This window comes from Procambarus clarkii, unplaced genomic scaffold (assembly GCF_040958095.1).
Source record: "Procambarus clarkii isolate CNS0578487 unplaced genomic scaffold, FALCON_Pclarkii_2.0 HiC_scaffold_924, whole genome shotgun sequence".
Taxonomy (NCBI): Eukaryota; Metazoa; Arthropoda; class Malacostraca; order Decapoda; family Cambaridae; genus Procambarus; species Procambarus clarkii.
This window is the reverse complement of record NW_027189956.1, coordinates 16,726-34,431: the sequence shown is the minus strand read 5'-3', so window position 1 is coordinate 34,431 and position 17,706 is coordinate 16,726. Positions and strand designations below refer to the sequence as shown.

Here is a 17,706-nt window from a genome sequence, read left to right as displayed (position 1 = left end):
TCCATTGGAGCCACACTTTAATTTCTAAAGAGATTGTGAGTGTTAGACACCAATACTATTATAACAAAAACCTCTGTCACTGAAAGCAAATAGCTATAAAATGAGAATATTTATGAAACTGTCTGTGTGTGTTTCTCTCTCTCAGTCTCTGTCTGTCTGTCTGTCTGTCTGTCTGTCTGTCTGTCTGTCTGTCTGTCTGTCTGTCTTGTCTGTCTGTCTGTCTGTCTGTCTGTCTGTCTGTCTGTGTCTCTCTCTCTCTCTCTCTCTCTCTCTCTCTCTCTCTCTCTCTCTCTCTCTCTCTCTCTCTCTCTCTCTCTCTCTCTCTCTCTCTCTCTCTCTCTCTCTCTCTCAACACATATAAGCACTCGGTATCTTTTTTCTAGAGATTAGAGATTCATTGTTATGTTCCACATTAGGATTACTATGCAGGCCACCCTCTTAGGTTTGAAAATGTCAAGAAAACGGTTAATTTAAAATGTCATCTCCTAACTTAACAGATTAAGCCAGAGGACCGAAAACAGAATAAAACAGGACTGGACAGTATGTCACTTATACAAGCTGCTTTTATTTCTAGTACAGTATGACAATTTTTATTTTGGGGGGGTGGGGGGGGTGGGTGATCCTTGACAGTGCATAAGAGCGAAAAGCGACGGCGTTTTGTTTGTAAGAGAACAGGTTGTACTACAAATGACTTGATTTATTGATATCACGTGTATGTATGACACCTAAATTAGTGTATTTGTTTATTTATTTATTTATTTATTTATTATATGTGTAGATGAAGGTTAATTCATATGACTGATGCTAGGAATGTCTGAAATCTCCTTAGAAGGATATTTTGGCCCTGAGAAGGGCCGAGTTTGGTGTATACTAGGGTGGTCGATTTAGCTTATGCACGCTCTCCACGGATACGGCGAGCAAGCTGAATGTCCTTTGGCATGATGGTGACACGCTTGGCGTGGATGGCACAGAGGTTAGTGTCCTCGAAGAGACCGACCAGGTAAGCCTCGGATGCCTCCTGTAAAGCCATGACGGCAGACGACTGGAAGCGAAGATCGGTCTTGAAGTCCTGGGCAATCTCGCGCACCAGACGCTGGAAGGGAAGTTTCCTGATGAGCAACTCGGTGCTCTTCTGGTAACGACGGATCTCACGCAGGGCGACCGTTCCGGGCCTGTAACGGTGAGGCTTCTTCACACCCCCTGTGGCAGGAGCAGACTTGCGTGCTGCCTTGGTGGCCAGCTGCTTACGAGGAGCCTTGCCTCCCGTGGACTTGCGAGCAGTCTGCTTGGTGCGAGCCATGGTGAACAACTGTGGTTTGTGATGGCCGGATTAGGATTAAAAAGTCCATAGAGCTGGCAAGTAGGGGATGGAAGAACGGGGCGAGGCTGCAGAAATCTTGAGCAAGGATCCGGGGATGAGGTGAAGAGGGGAGATGAAAGATCGGTGGCCCAACCACCGTGGATTTGAGCTTGATCAGATGAAAGTAGAATTGAGTGGGGTGTCATTTGCAATACACACAGAGGCCGGGAACGCAAGCAGCTGGCAGTGGAGGTTTGATGTCAGATGATGTTAAGTCAGTTCGTTAGGAGTCTTCTTTCTTGTTGATTTCACCAAACTTTGATCTTTGTTCTTTTTTTTGGGCTTGTCGGTCTTGGTGGTCACGGTTCGTGTTGATGCTTGAAGGTGATCTTTCCTTGGGGGTGATGGTGTACCGACAGATACGTCCTCATCCGATTCATCAGATGAGTGAGGAGCAGGGGTGTTGACACGCTGGGGTAGATTTCTTGAAGGTTGGGTTCTTGAGGGTTGATGTCTTGAAGGTAGAGTTCTCGGAGGGTGTGTAACAGCGGTAGGTACTGCAGCAGAAGGTGCTGCATAGTCGGTACCCTCTATAGGGTCACACCAAGGGTCGATAGCAGCGAAATTCGCCACTGAGACGGGTGAAGGGACAGCAGCAGCTGGAGAAGCGTGTGGAGCAGGAGCTGACAGTATGTCAGAAAGCGTGGCTGCGTTCACAGTGATGTCATGGTTGGTAACGGGAACTGATGCAGAAGTGGGGGTCACATGAGGCAGAGTCTTGTGAGCTGTAGGTACCCGAACAGGATCTGAGGGCTGCATTGCAGTGGCGGAATCGTCGTCGTCGGATGTAGAGTCAGCATCCTCCTCTACAGGGTCAGTTGTTGGAGATGAACGCGGAGCGTTGAAAACTTCCTCAGGAACAATGAAGGTAGGGAGACCGTTCGCCTTGTACAGAATTTTCAGAAGCCTCACGAATTCTCGGGGGTTATTGCCAGCAGTAATTCTGGCTGTTGATATCAGAGCTTTTACTGTGCTCTGCCCAATTAGCTTTGTCTTTGGTTGGGCCGGTGGCGATGGCTGGCTCGACGAATCGCTGGTTGGCGTTTGGGAGCTGGCTCCCCATTGGCTGGTAGTAGCAGTGGGACGTCCTCCCGGGAGCTCCGGGAAGATGGCGGCTTGGGCGTTGAAACCTGAAGTAGAGGTGGTCGCTGATTGGCTTGTTGCTTCAGAGGTACTGGCTCCGGTTGAAGATGTGGATTTCTCCATGTTTTTAATAGCGTTTTGTCTGTGAGGACAATGTATGGAGATTGCTGGATGATCGCCTTTGCACAGCAAGCAGCATAGTGTTTCAGACTTGCAGATGGAGTAATGGTGGTCAGCTGAGCAGAGGCTACACTTCTGAATCCGCTGGGTACATTTGCTGGTGGAGTGGGTGTACTCGTAGCATCGGAGGCACTGGTTGACGATGTGAAAACGTTCCATCTTCACACGGAAAGGCGGAATGTGAATTCCAAAGCTGTAAACTCCATTTCTGGTAGCCATAGTAGCCGAAGCTACCGTCTCGAAGGTCAGGCGCCGAAAAATTTTTGCTTATATACGCCGTCTCGAGGCGCTTGCTCGAGCGCCATTGGCTGCTCGACTCGCCTACGTCACCCCGTTGCCCCTCCCCTCCTTCCTCTGGCTGCAGCCAACAGGCGGCTCACCTCAATCACTATTATCGCTGATTTTGCTCTATTTTTTGGATTTGTGCAAAAGTCATTTCACAGGGACGTGAAACAGACGAGTAGGCAACTGCAGTTTTGAAAGCGTTGTGAGAAAGCCGTGTCTATTCGACCACAAGCGTAAAGTAAGGGCAGGCAGGAGTTGCAATGCTACTAGTACGTCCGCTTGATGGGATATAGTCGGGAAATCGTGCGGGCATTCGTCAATTCGATTCACACAACTACAACACCATGACTGGACGCGGCAAGGGAGGCAAGGGACTCGGAAAGGGTGGCGCCAAGCGTCATCGTAAGGTGCTACGTGACAACATCCAGGGCATCACCAAGCCCGCTATTCGTCGCTTAGCTCGTCGTGGCGGCGTCAAGCGTATTTCGGGTCTCATCTACGAAGAGACCCGTGGCGTCCTGAAGGTGTTCCTCGAGAACGTCATCCGTGATGCTGTAACCTACACGGAACACGCCAAGAGGAAGACCGTCACTGCCATGGACGTGGTGTACGCTCTGAAGCGCCAGGGTCGTACCCTCTACGGATTCGGCGGATAAGAGCTTGGCTAATCCATCGATTCCACCCACCACCACCTCAAAACGGGACCTAATTAGGTCCCTATACTTTTTTACTGAAGGGCTTAATAGACGATAACATAAATTGTTTTGATATCAGCTAGCACATTGGGTCTTATGAAATCTATTTTTTATCCTCGCATGCTTAAAGGGACTCTGATTGGGGGGGGGGGGGGGGGGGAAGGTTTGTTACGTTATATACTAGCAGAGCAGGATCATTGGTGGGGGGGGGGGGGGGTGTGAGGGGGAGAGAGAGAGAGAGAGATCTTTCCCAACTCTTCCTTTTTACATGAGTGAGCTACCCGTTTTATTCATTTTATCCTTCTCAGAGCTGTTTTGATAGTATCCAAATGATGGTAAATGAAAAGGGAGGACACGAATATCTACCCAGAATTCAGGACTGGCAATCGATATGCATGTTTGAGTGAGAATCTTTTTCTCTCTCAACTTAGGTATACGTTTATGTCGTACCTAAAAGCGAGAACCACACTATTGGGACAAGTATGCAAGGCCCAATTTTCCTAACAAGCACAGTTAATTTTGTTATTTTCGAACATTTCTTTCCAAATTGGTTTATCCAATTAACAGTATTATATTAAGATCATGAATTGCTGGGTTAGGTTAGGTTAGCTTAGCTTAGGTTAGGTTAGGTTAGCTTAGCTTAGCTTGGGTTAGCTTAGGTTAGGTTAGGTTAGCTTAGCTTGGGTTAGCATAGGTTAGGTTAGGTTTGATTACATTTCTATGTTAGATTTAACTCAAATTCAAAACAATTGCCAGTCATTCGGCTTGTTAGTCAACTTGCCTCTAATAGGGGCAATTTGTCTAACAAGACTATTTAGTTTTGTGTGTATATATATATATATATATATATATATATATATATATATATATATATATATATATATATATATATATATATATATATATATATTATTATTATTATAGCTTCAAGACTCTGAACCAATATAGAAGCATCAAGAGGAAGTGCTTGTGTTATGGGCCAATAGGCCTTCTGCAGTTACTTCCATTCTTATGTTTTTATTCCCATTGGTTCGTGTTTTATCTTGTGTAAATGTCAATCACCTTACCCAAAACTTTGGTACCATATCACCTCACCCATGTATATATATATATATATATATATATATATATATATATATATATATATATATATATATATGTATATTATATATATATATATAATATAGATGTATATTATATATATATATATATATATATATATATATATATATATATATATATATATATATATATATAATATAGATGTATATTATATATATATATATATATATATATATATATATATATATATATATATATATATATATATATATATATATATATATATAATATACAGAGTAAATCTACCCCAAAAGTAATGATTTATTTGTCTACAAAACTAAACTCTTTTTTGGAATCATATGAGGCCCCTCCACTGAGGGGGGAGGCCTGGATGTTTATTGTCATGTGTATTCATGCTGCTTGCATGTCGTCGTTTATTTTGCCTTTGTTGTTTTTTTGACAGCTTTCTTTGCCTTGGGTGGTTTGGGAGATTTTGAAGCTCTCTTTATTTTGGGCTTTTTGTTCCCAACAACAAGCTGCTGCTGCTGCTGCTGCTTCTTTTTCAAGGCTGTAGGTGGTTTGTTGCTTGTGGCGGCTTTCTTGGGAGTTACCACGGCCTTCTTTGCTGCTGTAGATGGTTTCTTGGTTGTGGTGGCTTTCTTGGGAGTTAGAACGGCCCTCTTCTCTGCTACGGCCAGCTTGAATGATCCACTAGCTCCACTTCCCTTGGTCTGAACAAGAATGCCGTCAGCCACTGCTTTCTTGAGAAATCTTCGGATGTAAATGGCGATCTTGGCAGCCTCGACTTTGTTGTTGGCAACAACGTACTTCTTGATTGCTTGTAGAGACGAGCCCTTACGGTCTTTGAGTGCTGCGACCGCGGCTAGAACCATTTGACTAGTTTTCGGGTGAGCAACCTGGACGCGAGGTTTCCTGGTGGTGGCCACCACAGCAGCAGCAGCCGCAGCCTTCTTGGTAGGCTTTGCTTCTACCATGATGATGATGAACCAACCAAGGTGATGAGAGACGCTCAGACAGTCACGGGGGAATGATGCTGCCGCCGCTTGAGCCGAACCTATTTATGTGCCGGCACGGTACAGAAGCTGCAACCTGGCAACTCGTCCACCAATCACGACGGTTGGTTTTACGGCTCCGAAACCTGGATCCCATATCTTCTCTAAAATAGAAGCATTTGTTCATGTTCTTTGTAAAAGTATCATAAAGCAGGACAGATGAGACAAATATCATAAAAACTGAAGAGCAGATGAGCACACACATGTTTGTATTACAAAAGAAAATCCACAAATTCATTAGAAATTGGCAGGGCAGGCTGAGGAAGTAGGTAGATGTAAAATGTCTGTAAATGGCGAAAGAACATAAACCCAAGACTGAATAAACGATGTTAAATATCCATGCCAAGGAGACAAAAATATGTTAGGATACAATTACCATTAAGACACCACAAGCAGGTCCGTATCCTGCCGCGATGACTTAAAAGAGTTGGTTATTAGCCACAATGTGTAGGCAGTCTCATGCCAACGGCCATACCACGTTGAGAACACCGCTTCTCGTCCGATCAGCGAAGTTAAGCAACGTTGGGTTTGGTTAGTACTTGGATGGGTGACCGCCTGGGAACACCAAATGCTGTTGGCAATAATGTTTTTTGTTTTGTTTTGTTTTGTTTCGTTTGTTTTTGTTTGAATGGCTGGCTCCACGGGAAATTCACGGAGTTGTGTGGAATAAGGCCTGGTAAAATGAATTAATATGTATGTCATGTTTAAAACAAACTCGCTTAATATAGATATTGTGTGAGGCTTTATACAAAAACAAACAACCAAAACAAAACATGTTGTATATATATATATATATATAGCTTAATCCGGGTTTGAACTCGCAACTCCAAGAATACGCATCACTTATATACACTTTACCACTGGACCACTGCTGCAGGACACTAGCTTGATGCTGAGGTATCAATTTAATGACGTAAATGCCATTTCCACAAATAAATGATAATTAAAAAGTATTTGTATGTACAAATCTTTTCTGTTTAAAAGGCTACAATATCAGTTACTGATATAATTTGTGTTAATGTTTCTATACCCACAAGAAGGCATATTTTTGCTTATATGTAAAGGGTACGGAGAAGGAATCCACAGACCATCATTCCCCTCCCCTTCCCTCCCCCCCCCCCCCCCCCCCACCCCCAACTCCCACCTACTACCACCACCACCACCACCACCACCACCAATCACCACCAATCACCACCAATCACCACCACCAATCACCACCACCACATCTAACCGAAAACCCCCTAACACATCAACCCTCCCCCCAATCAACAGGCGAAATAATAACCCTCAAATGCCTGCCTGCCTGCCTGCCTGCAAGCCAATACTAACGGTCTTCTCAGAAAGAAAATCTCTTTGTATCTGTATTACTTGATGAAATGTATGATTCTAATAATGAAAATAAATTTTGATGTCGGTTGTATGAGCATAATGACCAATATGCACATGATATGAATGAATTAAATAGTGTAGTTTTAAGTAATTAGGTTGTAGACACATTAAGCGGATATGATATTTGACGCGTCCAGAACTGGTGATTTTTGGTTTAGTTTTAAATGCACCACCACCACCACCACCACCACCACCATTGCTTCCCCAGAGCCTAATTAAGGACCGGTAAAAGGAGTCAATATGTATGTCATCTATAAAACCAAAGAATGAATAAAAAAAACACACACAAACCTACATAATAGTATTAGGAAGATTGTATGGCAAAAAAAAAAAAGTATTATTCCCATTGGGTCGTTTGAACTCGCGACTTCCAAAACACCAGCCACACACCTTACAACCCAGCCACCATAGAGTTGGTATAATTGTGCAACTTTAGTTATAAAAGTAAAGTTTTCTCACATTGTATTGATAACTTAAAGGATTTTTTTTTTTTTTTTGCATGTACAAATCTTATTGTCTGTTCTATGAAAAGGCTTGATGTAAATTATGTATTTTTTGAATGATTGAATTGTAGGCACATTAAGCGGATTCGATATTTGATATATCCAGAAAAGGCGATTTATGTTCAGTTTTAAAATGCATCACCGTTAACGCTAAAGGACTGGTAAAATGACTCGATGTTTGTCATTTTTAAAATAAACACTAAAACAAGGCCCTTAACATATATAATGTTTGAATATAAATTGAATGCATATAAATACAAAGTGGGAGTGGCTGGCTGGCTGGCTGGCTGGCTGGCTGGCTGGCTGGCTGGCTGGCTGGCTGGCTGGCTGGCTGGCTGGCTGCCTGGCTGCCTGCCTGCCTGCCTGCCTGCCTGCCTGCCTGCCTGCCTGCCTGCCTGCCTGCCTGGCTGCCTGCCTGCCTGCCTGCCTGCCTGCCTGCCTGCCTGCCTGCCTGCCTGCCTGCCTGCCTGCCTGCCTGCCTGCCTGCCTGTCTGGCTGCCTGGCTGCCTGGCTGCCTGCCTGCCTGCCTGCCTGCCTTGCCTTGCCTTGCCTTGCCTTGCCTTGCCTTGCCTTGCCTTGCCTTGCCTTGCCTTGCCTGCCTTGCCCTGCCCTGCCTTGGCTGCAGCTGGCTGGCTGGCTGGCTGGCTGGCTGGCCGTAAATCAACTCTTAACAACACCACACCACACCACACCATCACTCATCACCCATCACCCACCACCGGCCCCAGTCTCCCAGCCTCTCTTATATACCCGAGCAGGCCCTTTAAATTATTTGAATTGTTGCACTTCGGCCAATGGCAGGCACGATCGCTGCTGCTCAAACATATTCTGGTTCACAAGTATTAATATATATATATATATATATATATATATATATATATATATATATATATATATATATATATATATATATATATATATATATATATTCATGAAACACATTAAAACCTTGATCATTTATTCATTCATTACGTCTAGTGAAGAATTGCTTTTGTTCATTTGTATGATTAAAAATGGATAGAATATGAATTCCTCGCTTAAAGTAAAATATAAAATATATATTGGATTTATATGATTGGTTAATATTCCAAGTGATGCTGAATATCCCCTATAATTTTGTTTTGTTTGTTTGTTATGTACACATTCCAAATGAAATCAATATAAATGTTATTATTAATGTTTGAAAGTTGATTGTCTACTTGAATCTCTCTATTAAAGTGTGTGTGGCTCCGGATGGAGCCTGGTTATGGTATTTGTCGCGGTGGGTGGCAGAAGTGCTTACTTCTTCTCTGTCTTCTTTGGCAAAAGAACTGCCTGAATGTTTGGAAGAACACCTCCCTGTGCAATGGTTACGCCAGACAGAAGTTTGTTGAGTTCTTCGTCGTTGCGGATGGCCAACTGCAAGTGACGTGGGATGATACGGGTCTTCTTGTTGTCACGTGCGGCGTTACCGGCGAGCTCGAGAACTTCGGCAGCGAGGTATTCCATGACGGCTGCCAGGTAGACAGGAGCGCCAGCACCGACGCGTTCGGCGTAGTTGCCCTTACGCAGCAGACGGTGAATTCTGCCCACGGGGAACTGAAGTCCGGCCCTGCTGGAGCGAGACTTTGACTTGCCCTTCACTTTGCCTCCCTTGCCGCGTCCTGACATTGCTGCTGCTGTTGTGGGTTTGTGGTGTTTTAATGCCGGCCCGCAGATCGAGCTTCGTGTTATATACCCCGCTCAGGATCAAGGGAGTCCGCCACTGACCAATCAGCGCGCTCCGCCACGCGACCCGCTCTGAGCTGAGTCGCGAGCGGGATATAAAAGGAAAGCTCGACTCGCGCAAAAGTTCATTATTGTATCGCAACGCCAGCCAGCACGAGCATCATCATGCCACCCAAGGCATCTGGAAAGGCTGCCAAGAAGGCCGGAAAGGCCCAGAAGGCCATTGCCAAGGGCGATAAGAAAAAGAAGCGCAGGAGGAAGGAGAGCTACAGCATCTACATCTACAAAGTGCTGAAGCAGGTCCACCCCGACACTGGTATCTCTTCCAAAGCCATGTCGATCATGAACTCGTTCGTGAACGACATCTTCGAGCGCATCGCCGCCGAGGCTTCTCGCCTGGCCCACTACAACAAGCGTTCCACCATTACCAGTCGGGAGATCCAGACGGCTGTAAGGCTCCTGTTGCCCGGAGAACTGGCCAAGCACGCCGTCTCTGAGGGCACTAAGGCCGTCACCAAGTACACCTCCTCCAAGTAAACGGCTTACTTACTGCCCTGTGGTGGTGGCTTGGCCTCAAACCAACAAACTCGGCTCCATTGGAGCCACACTTTAATTTCTAAAGAGATTGTGAGTGTTAGACACCAATACTATTATAACAAAAACCTCTGTCACTGAAAGCAAATAGCTATAAAATGAGAATATTTATGAAACTGTCTGTGTGTGTTTCTCTCTCTCAGTCTCTGTCTGTCTGTCTGTCTGTCTGTCTGTCTGTCTGTCTGTCTGTCTGTCTGTCTTGTCTGTCTGTCTGTCTGTCTGTCTGTCTGTCTGTCTGTGTCTCTCTCTCTCTCTCTCTCTCTCTCTCTCTCTCTCTCTCTCTCTCTCTCTCTCTCTCTCTCTCTCTCTCTCTCTCTCTCTCTCTCTCTCTCTCTCTCTCTCTCAACACATATAAGCACTCGGTATCTTTTTTCTAGAGATTAGAGATTCATTGTTATGTTCCACATTAGGATTACTATGCAGGCCACCCTCTTAGGTTTGAAAATGTCAAGAAAACGGTTAATTTAAAATGTCATCTCCTAACTTAACAGATTAAGCCAGAGGACCGAAAACAGAATAAAACAGGACTGGACAGTATGTCACTTATACAAGCTGCTTTTATTTCTAGTACAGTATGACAATTTTTATTTTGGGGGGGTGGGGGGGGGTGGGTGATCCTTGACAGTGCATAAGAGCGAAAAGCGACGGCGTTTTGTTTGTAAGAGAACAGGTTGTACTACAAATGACTTGATTTATTGATATCACGTGTATGTATGACACCTAAATTAGTGTATTTGTTTATTTATTTATTTATTTATTTATTATATGTGTAGATGAAGGTTAATTCATATGACTGATGCTAGGAATGTCTGAAATCTCCTTAGAAGGATATTTTGGCCCTGAGAAGGGCCGAGTTTGGTGTATACTAGGGTGGTCGATTTAGCTTATGCACGCTCTCCACGGATACGGCGAGCAAGCTGAATGTCCTTTGGCATGATGGTGACACGCTTGGCGTGGATGGCACAGAGGTTAGTGTCCTCGAAGAGACCGACCAGGTAAGCCTCGGATGCCTCCTGTAAAGCCATGACGGCAGACGACTGGAAGCGAAGATCGGTCTTGAAGTCCTGGGCAATCTCGCGCACCAGACGCTGGAAGGGAAGTTTCCTGATGAGCAACTCGGTGCTCTTCTGGTAACGACGGATCTCACGCAGGGCGACCGTTCCGGGCCTGTAACGGTGAGGCTTCTTCACACCCCCTGTGGCAGGAGCAGACTTGCGTGCTGCCTTGGTGGCCAGCTGCTTACGAGGAGCCTTGCCTCCCGTGGACTTGCGAGCAGTCTGCTTGGTGCGAGCCATGGTGAACAACTGTGGTTTGTGATGGCCGGCGCCGAAAAATTTTTGCTTATATACGCCGTCTCGAGGCGCTTGCTCGAGCGCCATTGGCTGCTCGACTCGCCTACGTCACCCCGTTGCCCCTCCCCTCCTTCCTCTGGCTGCAGCCAACAGGCGGCTCACCTCAATCACTATTATCGCTGATTTTGCTCTATTTTTTGGATTTGTGCAAAAGTCATTTCACAGGGACGTGAAACAGACGAGTAGGCAACTGCAGTTTTGAAAGCGTTGTGAGAAAGCCGTGTCTATTCGACCACAAGCGTAAAGTAAGGGCAGGCAGGAGTTGCAATGCTACTAGTACGTCCGCTTGATGGGATATAGTCGGGAAATCGTGCGGGCATTCGTCAATTCGATTCACACAACTACAACACCATGACTGGACGCGGCAAGGGAGGCAAGGGACTCGGAAAGGGTGGCGCCAAGCGTCATCGTAAGGTGCTACGTGACAACATCCAGGGCATCACCAAGCCCGCTATTCGTCGCTTAGCTCGTCGTGGCGGCGTCAAGCGTATTTCGGGTCTCATCTACGAAGAGACCCGTGGCGTCCTGAAGGTGTTCCTCGAGAACGTCATCCGTGATGCTGTAACCTACACGGAACACGCCAAGAGGAAGACCGTCACTGCCATGGACGTGGTGTACGCTCTGAAGCGCCAGGGTCGTACCCTCTACGGATTCGGCGGATAAGAGCTTGGCTAATCCATCGATTCCACCCACCACCACCTCAAAACGGGACCTAATTAGGTCCCTATACTTTTTTACTGAAGGGCTTAATAGACGATAACATAAATTGTTTTGATATCAGCTAGCACATTGGGTCTTATGAAATCTATTTTTTATCCTCGCATGCTTAAAGGGACTCTGATTGGGGGGGGGGGGGGGGGAAGGTTTGTTACGTTATATACTAGCAGAGCAGGATCATTGGTGGGGGGGGGGGGGGTGTGAGGGGGAGAGAGAGAGAGAGAGATCTTTCCCAACTCTTCCTTTTTACATGAGTGAGCTACCCGTTTTATTCATTTTATCCTTCTCAGAGCTGTTTTGATAGTATCCAAATGATGGTAAATGAAAAGGGAGGACACGAATATCTACCCAGAATTCAGGACTGGCAATCGATATGCATGTTGAGTGAGAATCTTTTTCTCTCTCAACTTAGGTATACGTTTATGTCGTACCTAAAAGCGAGAACCACACTATTGGGACAAGTATGCAAGGCCCAATTTTCCTAACAAGCACAGTTAATTTTGTTATTTTCGAACATTTCTTTCCAAATTGGTTTATCCAATTAACAGTATTATATTAAGATCATGAATTGCTGGGTTAGGTTAGGTTAGCTTAGCTTAGGTTAGGTTAGGTTAGCTTAGCTTAGCTTGGGTTAGCTTAGGTTAGGTTAGGTTAGCTTAGCTTGGGTTAGCATAGGTTAGGTTAGGTTTGATTACATTTCTATGTTAGATTTAACTCAAATTCAAAACAATTGCCAGTCATTCGGCTTGTTAGTCAACTTGCCTCTAATAGGGGCAATTTGTCTAACAAGACTATTTAGTTTTGTGTGTATATATATATATATATATATATATATATATATATATATATATATATATATATATATATATATATATATATATATATATATATATATTATTATTATTATAGCTTCAAGACTCTGAACCAATATAGAAGCATCAAGAGGAAGTGCTTGTGTTATGGGCCAATAGGCCTTCTGCAGTTACTTCCATTCTTATGTTTTTATTCCCATTGGTTCGTGTTTTATCTTGTGTAAATGTCAATCACCTTACCCAAAACTTTGGTACCATATCACCTCACCCATGTATATATATATATATATATATATATATATATATATATATATATATATATATATATATGTATATTATATATATATATATAATATAGATGTATATTATATATATATATATATATATATATATATATATATATATATATATATATATATATATATATATAATATAGATGTATATTATATATATATATATATATATATATATATATATATATATATATATATATATATATATATATATATATATATATATATATATATAATATACAGAGTAAATCTACCCCAAAAGTAATGATTTATTTGTCTACAAAACTAAACTCTTTTTTGGAATCATATGAGGCCCCTCCACTGAGGGGGGAGGCCTGGATGTTTATTGTCATGTGTATTCATGCTGCTTGCATGTCGTCGTTTATTTTGCCTTTGTTGTTTTTTTGACAGCTTTCTTTGCCTTGGGTGGTTTGGGAGATTTTGAAGCTCTCTTTATTTTGGGCTTTTTGTTCCCAACAACAAGCTGCTGCTGCTGCTGCTGCTTCTTTTTCAAGGCTGTAGGTGGTTTGTTGCTTGTGGCGGCTTTCTTGGGAGTTACCACGGCCTTCTTTGCTGCTGTAGATGGTTTCTTGGTTGTGGTGGCTTTCTTGGGAGTTAGAACGGCCCTCTTCTCTGCTACGGCCAGCTTGAATGATCCACTAGCTCCACTTCCCTTGGTCTGAACAAGAATGCCGTCAGCCACTGCTTTCTTGAGAAATCTTCGGATGTAAATGGCGATCTTGGCAGCCTCGACTTTGTTGTTGGCAACAACGTACTTCTTGATTGCTTGTAGAGACGAGCCCTTACGGTCTTTGAGTGCTGCGACCGCGGCTAGAACCATTTGACTAGTTTTCGGGTGAGCAACCTGGACGCGAGGTTTCCTGGTGGTGGCCACCACAGCAGCAGCAGCCGCAGCCTTCTTGGTAGGCTTTGCTTCTACCATGATGATGATGAACCAACCAAGGTGATGAGAGACGCTCAGACAGTCACGGGGGAATGATGCTGCCGCCGCTTGAGCCGAACCTATTTATGTGCCGGCACGGTACAGAAGCTGCAACCTGGCAACTCGTCCACCAATCACGACGGTTGGTTTTACGGCTCCGAAACCTGGATCCCATATCTTCTCTAAAATAGAAGCATTTGTTCATGTTCTTTGTAAAAGTATCATAAAGCAGGACAGATGAGACAAATATCATAAAAACTGAAGAGCAGATGAGCACACACATGTTTGTATTACAAAAGAAAATCCACAAATTCATTAGAAATTGGCAGGGCAGGCTGAGGAAGTAGGTAGATGTAAAATGTCTGTAAATGGCGAAAGAACATAAACCCAAGACTGAATAAACGATGTTAAATATCCATGCCAAGGAGACAAAAATATGTTAGGATACAATTACCATTAAGACACCACAAGCAGGTCCGTATCCTGCCGCGATGACTTAAAAGAGTTGGTTATTAGCCACAATGTGTAGGCAGTCTCATGCCAACGGCCATACCACGTTGAGAACACCGCTTCTCGTCCGATCAGCGAAGTTAAGCAACGTTGGGTTTGGTTAGTACTTGGATGGGTGACCGCCTGGGAACACCAAATGCTGTTGGCAATAATGTTTTTTGTTTTGTTTTGTTTTGTTTCGTTTGTTTTTGTTTGAATGGCTGGCTCCACGGGAAATTCACGGAGTTGTGTGGAATAAGGCCTGGTAAAATGAATTAATATGTATGTCATGTTTAAAACAAACTCGCTTAATATAGATATTGTGTGAGGCTTTATACAAAAACAAAACAACCAAAACAAAACATGTTGTATATATATATATATATATAGCTTAATCCGGGTTTGAACTCGCAACTCCAAGAATACGCATCACTTATATACACTTTACCACTGGACCACTGCTGCAGGACACTAGCTTGATGCTGAGGTATCAATTTAATGACGTAAATGCCATTTCCACAAATAAATGATAATTAAAAAGTATTTGTATGTACAAATCTTTTCTGTTTAAAAGGCTACACTATCAGTTACTGATATAATTTGTGTTAATGTTTCTATACCCACAAGAAGGCATATTTTTGCTTATATGTAAAGGGTACGGAGAAGGAATCCACAGACCATCATTCCCCTCCCCTTCCCTCCCCCCCCCCCCCCCCCCCCACCCCCAACTCCCACCTACTACCACCACCACCACCACCACCACCACCAATCACCACCAATCACCACCAATCACCACCACCAATCACCACCACCACATCTAACCGAAAAACCCCCTAACACATCAACCCTCCCCCCAATCAACAGGCGAAATAATAACCCTCAAATGCCTGCCTGCCTGCCTGCCTGCAAGCCAATACTAACGGTCTTCTCAGAAAGAAAATCTCTTTGTATCTGTATTACTTGATGAAATGTATGATTCTAATAATGAAAATAAATTTTGATGTCGGTTGTATGAGCATAATGACCAATATGCACATGATATGAATGAATTAAATAGTGTAGTTTTAAGTAATTAGGTTGTAGACACATTAAGCGGATATGATATTTGACGCGTCCAGAACTGGTGATTTTGGTTTAGTTTTAAATGCACCACCACCACCACCACCACCACCACCATTGCTTCCCCAGAGCCTAATTAAGGACCGGTAAAAGGAGTCAATATGTATGTCATCTATAAAACCAAAGAATGAATAAAAAAACACACACAAACCTACATAATAGTATTAGGAAGATTGTATGGCAAAAAAAAAAAAAGTATTATTCCCATTGGGTCGTTTGAACTCGCGACTTCCAAAACACCAGCCACACACCTTACAACCCAGCCACCATAGAGTTGGTATAATTGTGCAACTTTAGTTATAAAAGTAAAGTTTTCTCACATTGTATTGATAACTTAAAGGATTTTTTTTTTTTTTTGCATGTACAAATCTTATTGTCTGTTCTATGAAAAGGCTTGATGTAAATTATGTATTTTTTGAATGATTGAATTGTAGGCACATTAAGCGGATTCGATATTTGATATATCCAGAAAAGGCGATTTATGTTCAGTTTTAAAATGCATCACCGTTAACGCTAAAGGACTGGTAAAATGACTCGATGTTTGTCATTTTTAAAATAAACACTAAAACAAGGCCCTTAACATATATAATGTTTGAATATAAATTGAATGCATATAAATACAAAGTGGGAGTGGCTGGCTGGCTGGCTGGCTGGCTGGCTGGCTGGCTGGCTGGCTGGCTGGCTGGCTGGCTGGCTGGCTGGCTGCCTGGCTGCCTGCCTGCCTGCCTGCCTGCCTGCCTGCCTGCCTGCCTGCCTGCCTGCCTGCCTGGCTGCCTGCCTGCCTGCCTGCCTGCCTGCCTGCCTGCCTGCCTGCCTGCCTGCCTGCCTGCCTGCCTGCCTGCCTGTCTGGCTGCCTGGCTGCCTGGCTGCCTGCCTGCCTGCCTGCCTGCCTTGCCTTGCCTTGCCTTGCCTTGCCTTGCCTTGCCTTGCCTTGCCTTGCCTTGCCTTGCCTTGCCTTGCCCTGCCCTGCCTTGGCTGCAGCTGGCTGGCTGGCTGGCTGGCTGGCTGGCCGTAAATCAACTCTTAACAACACCACACCACACCACACCATCACTCATCACCCATCACCCACCACCGGCCCCAGTCTCCCAGCCTCTCTTATATACCCGAGCAGGCCCTTTAAATTATTTGAATTGTTGCACTTCGGCCAATGGCAGGCACGATCGCTGCTGCTCAAACATATTCTGGTTCACAAGTATTAATATATATATATATATATATATATATATATATATATATATATATATATATATATAATATATATATATATATATATATATATATTCATGAAACACATTAAAACCTTGATCATTTATTCATTCATTACGTCTAGTGAAGAATTGCTTTTGTTCATTTGTATGATTAAAAATGGATAGAATATGAATTCCTCGCTTAAAGTAAAATATAAAATATATATTGGATTTATATGATTGGTTAATATTCCAAGTGATGCTGAATATCCCCTATAATTTTGTTTTGTTTGTTGTTATGTACACATTCCAAATGAAATCAATATAAATGTTATTATTAATGTTTGAAAGTTGATTGTCTACTTGAATCTCTCTATTAAAGTGTGTGTGGCTCCGGATGGAGCCTGGTTATGGTATTTGTCGCGGTGGGTGGCAGAAGTGCTTACTTCTTCTCTGTCTTCTTTGGCAAAAGAACTGCCTGAATGTTTGGAAGAACACCTCCCTGTGCAATGGTTTACGCCAGACAGAAGTTTGTTGAGTTCTTCGTCGTTGCGGATGGCCAACTGCAAGTGACGTGGGATGATACGGGTCTTCTTGTTGTCACGTGCGGCGTTACCGGCGAGCTCGAGAACTTCGGCAGCGAGGTATTCCATGACGGCTGCCAGGTAGACAGGAGCGCCAGCACCGACGCGTTCGGCGTAGTTGCCCTTACGCAGCAGACGGTGAATTCTGCCCACGGGGAACTGAAGTCCGGCCCTGCTGGAGCGAGACTTTGACTTGCCCTTCACTTTGCCTCCCTTGCCGCGTCCTGACATTGCTGCTGCTGTTCGCCCGCAGATCGAGCTTCGTGTTATATACCC

At 43.8% G+C, this 17,706-nt stretch overlaps 2 non-coding genes across 2 annotated transcripts; both read left to right on the top strand.

Annotated features, from left to right (window-relative positions):
- Positions 1-6,199: 6,199 nt before the first annotated feature.
- LOC138361867 (5S ribosomal RNA) lies at positions 6,200-6,318 on the top strand. Its single transcript, XR_011227239.1, has one exon. It is a non-coding gene; the product is annotated as a 5S ribosomal RNA (ribosomal RNA).
- An 8,269-nt stretch (positions 6,319-14,587) lies between these two features.
- LOC138361866 (5S ribosomal RNA) lies at positions 14,588-14,706 on the top strand. The gene has a single exon (XR_011227238.1). It is a non-coding gene; the product is annotated as a 5S ribosomal RNA (ribosomal RNA).
- The last annotated feature ends 3,000 nt before the right edge of the window (positions 14,707-17,706 follow it).